Source organism: Coregonus lavaretus (genome assembly GCF_964263955.1).
Source record: "Coregonus lavaretus genome assembly, chromosome: 23".
Taxonomy (NCBI): Eukaryota; Metazoa; Chordata; class Actinopteri; order Salmoniformes; family Salmonidae; genus Coregonus; species Coregonus lavaretus.
This window is the reverse complement of record NC_140010.1, coordinates 18,312,957-18,318,231: the sequence shown is the minus strand read 5'-3', so window position 1 is coordinate 18,318,231 and position 5,275 is coordinate 18,312,957.

The following is a 5,275-nucleotide window of genomic DNA, read 5'->3' as shown; positions in this document are numbered from 1 at the left end:
CTATGCATAGATAATAAACAGCGAGTAGAAGCAGTGTAAAAGGAAAGGGGGGGGGGGGGGGGGGGGCATCAATGCAAATAGTCCGGGTAGCCATTTTATTAATTGTTTAGCAGTCTTATGGCTAGGGGGTAGAAGCTGTTAAGGAGCCTTTTGGACCTAGACTTGGCGCTCCGGTACAGCTTGCCGTGCGGTAGCAGAGAGAACAGTCTATGACTAGGGTGACTGTAGTCTTTTCACAATTTTTCCTGAATGGCAGGATGCTTGGCCCCAGTGATGTACTGGGCTGTACGCACTACCCTCTGTCGCACCTTACGATCAGATGCCGAGCAGTTGCCATACCAGGCGATGATGCAACCGGTCAAGATGGTGTAGCTGTAGAACTTTTTCAGGATCTGGGGACCCATGACAAATCTTTTCAGTCTCCTGAGGGGGGAAAGGCGTTGTCGTGCCCTCTTCATGACTTTCTTGTTGTGTTTGGACCATGATAGTTTGTTGGTGATGTGGACACCAAGGAACTTGAAACTCTCGACTTGCTCCACTACAGCCCCGTCGATGTGAATGGGGGCGTGTTCGGCCCTCCTTTTCCTGTAGTCCACAATTATCTCCTTTGTATTGCACATGTTGAGGGAGAGGTTGTTGTCCTGGAAACACACTGCCAGGTCTCTGACCTCCTCCCTATAGGCTGTCTCATCGTTGTTGGTGATCAGGCCTACCACCGTTGTGTCGTCAGCAAACGTAATTATGTTGTTGGAGTCATGCTTGGCCACGCAGTCATGGGTGAACAGATATTACAGGAGGGGACTAAGCATGCACCCCTGAGGGGCCCCAGTGTTGAGGATCAGCGTGGCAGATGTGTTGTTGCCTACCCTTACCACATGGGGGCGGCCCGTCAGGAAGTCCAGGATCCAGTTGCAGAGGGAGGTTTAGTCCAAGGGTCCTTAGCTTAGTGATGAGCTTTGTGGGCACTATGGTGTTGAACGCTGAGCTGTAGTCAATGAACAGCATTCTCACATAGGTATTCCTTTTGTCCAGGTGGGAAAGAGCAGTGTGGAGTGCCATTGAGATTGCATAATCTGTGGATCTGTTGGGGTGGTATGCAAATTGGAGTGGGTCTAGGGTTTCCGGGATGATGATGTTGATGTGCGCCATGACCAGCCTTGCAAAGCACTTCATGGCTACCGACATGAGTGCTATGGGGCGGTTGTCATTTAGGCAGGTTACCATCGCTTTCTTGGGCACAGGGACTATGGTTGTCTGCTTGAAACATGTAGGTTTACAGACTCGGTCAGGGAGAGGTTGAAAATGTCAGTGAAGACACTTGCCAGTTGGTCCACGCATGCTCTGAGTACACGTCCTGGTAATTGTCTGGCCCCGCGGCCTTGTGAATGTTGACCTGTTTAAAGGTCTTGCTCACATCAGCTACAGAGAGCGTGATCACACAGTCGTCTGGAATAGCTGGTGCTCTCATGCATGCTTCAGTGTTGGTTGCCTTGAAATTAGCATAAAAGGCATTTAGCCCGTCTGGTAGGGTCGAGTCACTGGTCAGCTCGTGGCTGGGTTTCCCTTTGTAGTCCGTAATAGTTTGCAAGCCCTGCCACATCCGACGACTGTCAGTGCTGGTGTAGTAGGATCTGGGAATCGTTAATGGGTATTGCATTCATTCCACAACAGCATGTACCTTATCGAAACGAGTAAACCATATAGTGGTCACCCAACATGGGTCGGTTGGGATGGTCAGGTCTTTTGTTGACGTTGGCAGTGAAGTGGCCTACGCTTTTATAGACCCAGTGATTGACTGAACTGTGGGCTTACTGAAACCATTATCAATTGTGTTGGTATCTATCAAATAAAAATAGCATACACTATATTTATTGCACGTGGACATTGTCATTTATTACATTTCTCATCTGCTGAGTTGAAATGTCTGCTATTGCACTATATTTCAAAAGTCTATTTTCTCTGTCGTCACAACGTACTGTATCTCAAATCCTGTAGTTAACATGAAATTGCCATATCCTGCATGAATATCAAAATCCTGCAGGGTTCGGTCCTGCAAGATTCCTGTAGGAATTGTCATGTTTGTGCAGGATTTTCAACATTTCTGCAGGACAAGTGATACTCCTGCAGGAGTCCTGCAGGACCGAACCCTGCAGGACTTTTCCTGCAGGATTATGTCAATCCTACAGGATTCCTGCAGGACATCTGCACAATTCCTTCACAAAAGGTTGAATTCCTGCAGGATTCCTGTAGGACTTTTTTGTAAGGGAAGGCTGAGATACTGAAAACTTTTTTTTGCCCGTGCTACAGACATTTATATCGGTCTGCTAATAAAGGACTACTAAAGGCCCAGCGTACCCCCCCCCCCCCCCCCCCCCAAAAAAAGTTGTAAAAATAAATATTTTTTATGAATATATTTTTTTTTATTCCAATTTTTCATGGTTTGCTGCAGCACCCTAAGCACCACTACTTCCTGCGGCTATGCCTAAAAGGTCAAGAAGTCATGTCCCTCTTTTACTGGCTGAAGCAAAACTGTGGTCATGTTTGTGCAGAGCCCAGTGGCGATTTTAGCATGTAAATACAATTGGGGGGAGGCATGCCAGCAAAGCCACTACATAACACAACACTAAACAATACATACATTGCACTATAAAAGTGACAAACGGTGCCCACAAACTGTTAGGGCCTACATAAAGCTGTCCCAACAGCAGAGCTTTCTTTTCAGCACCATGGAGTGAATCCTTACCACCGCTACACCTGGCTATCAGCAGAGCCTTGTCTGGCAGTGAAACAATTCATTCAACCTCATTTACTGCCTTTAAAAAAAACATCGCTGATATGGTGACTTGATTAAACAAATGTGGTTTCTACTGACAATTGAGATATATAAACTATGGCATAATGGAACGACGAGCGGATAAGAGGCAATCCATAATTTCGATTAAGACATTAATGAGCGAGCTAGGACAGACGTAGTCAATATAACTATTTGTTCAGCACTTTTGAAATGTACAGCGACAGAATTCAGAACATGGGCCGTTCTTACAGTATTCTCCCTGTACACCAAGTCAGAACCGTAGGATAAATAAAGGGGGCATATAAGCAGACAATGAAAGCTCTTGCAATATTCAATGATTACATTTCTCTAAAACAGGCTATAGGCTACATGTGTACCATCAAGTCACTAGGCTAAGTTATGAGGGAGGAAAGGGACCAGATTATTAGGGTGAGGCACGTGGGCTACTAACAGCTTACTACACAACATACACTTAGTTTTACATTCTTGGCTACAGTATACATATCTCCCTGGCATATTACATTATTTATGCAGCAGCATACAATTCATTTTTGTACTCACCTTGTTGTGCTGTGCTCACTTGAACAGGAAGGTGGCGCGGCGGTCCTTGTGGGCTCTAGAAAGAGGCCCGAAATCCCGACTTGGAATTCCGAGTTGGATGACCGTTCAAAATTATTTTCCGTATTTTCCCAGTCGGAGCTAGTTTTAGTTGTCTTGAATTCACTGAAGTCTGAGATTTCCTAGTTCCAAGTTTCCAGTTGTTTTGAACGCGGCAGAAGTCATGCTGGATTGACAGCATGGCCAATGAATTCAAACTTTTCTACCCCCTTTTTCTTGATATCCAATTGGTAGTTACGATCTTGGCTCATCGCTGTAACTGCCCTACGGACTCGGTGAAGATCGAGAGCCAAGCCGCACTGCTTCTTGACACACTGCTCACTTAAACCGGAAGCCAGCCGCACCAATGTGTCAGGGGAAACCCTGTCGAACTGACGACCGAAGTCAGCTTGCAGGCGCCCGGCCCGCCACAAGGAGTCGATAGAGCACAATCAGACAAGGACATCCTGGCCAGCCAAACCCTCCCCTAACCCAGACAAAACTGGGCCAATTGTGCCTCATGGGTCTCCCAGTCAGCGCCGGCTTTGACACAGCCTTGGATCGAACCCGGGTCTGCAGTGGGCCTTAGCACTCATTGTTGAATTTGCGATTTCCAACTTGTTGTGTAATGTTTCCCGTGCATTTGGAAAGCATGCAGACCCCTTTACTTTTTCCACATTTTGTTACGTTACAGCCTTATTCTAAAATGGATTCAATAGTTTTTTCCCCCTCATCAATCTACACACAATACCCCATAATGACAAAGCAAAAACATGGATTCAGTTGTTTTTACCCCCTCATCAATCTACACACAATACCCCATAATGACAAAGCAAAAACAGTTTTTTATTTGTGTGCAAATTTATAAAATAAAATAAACTGAAATATCATATTTACATAAGTATTCAACCCTTTACTCAGTAAAGCACCTTTGGCAGCGATTACAGCCTCGAGTCTTCTTGGGTGTGACTCTAATGTGAGTCTATGGCAGCATCCAAGTGGCTTGAATTTTCAATCTTTACCCGTAGATTTTGCAGTGACATAGTGTCTCCACCATGAGTGACAGAACACTGAGCCAATCACTGCACAACTAGAAAACATTTCCAACCCCTACACTCCTTATTTACCGCTGGCTGCCACAACAGAAAGCACTGAGCTAGGCTGAAACACCTGAATTTTGGAGCTGCCTTACTCAAGAAAGCAAAAAAGAGACCATGTTTGTATGCGGCTTTATTAACTCAATTATTTTATTTTTATTTTTACATCGTTTGCAAACTGATTTGTGACAGGTATTAATGCTAAAATAACATGCAAAACAGGCTCTGCCCCACCTGCCCTTAATGACCCTTCGCCAATGGCAGAGCCATATGACTGTACAGAACCATACTTGTAGAGTCGGTGGTATACCAGGCCACATAGAGGTGTATGGCTGTAGGCTAGTGGAGGTGTAGCCTACTTGTGGAAACTTTTAGCGGAAGTTTCAATTCATTGTAGATACCACAGTCAACGTATATAATGATGTAGATGCCAAAGTTTTTTCCACTTACCAAAAGTTCTGATGCTGCCTAGACCTGCGCACACTTCATGATAGGCTATGGATGAGTGTTGGTGAGCAAGACGATAGAGGACATTGACAGCATCTTTAGGTCTGTGGGGCATTATATGCATATTCGAATAGGCGGCGCCGGTCAGCGAAGTGACGAGTAAAGGACATACTGAAGTTACATTATTTATTTTGGATGCGTGGATGAAGATGCGCATGCATTTGAGCTGTTGCATTGTTTTCAAAAACGTGTTTGAAATAAAACTCGTTCTATTGCCTATTTCCAACCTCTTGGAATATCCGTTAATGATTTAACTACATTTAAAGCTGTAATTAAGATC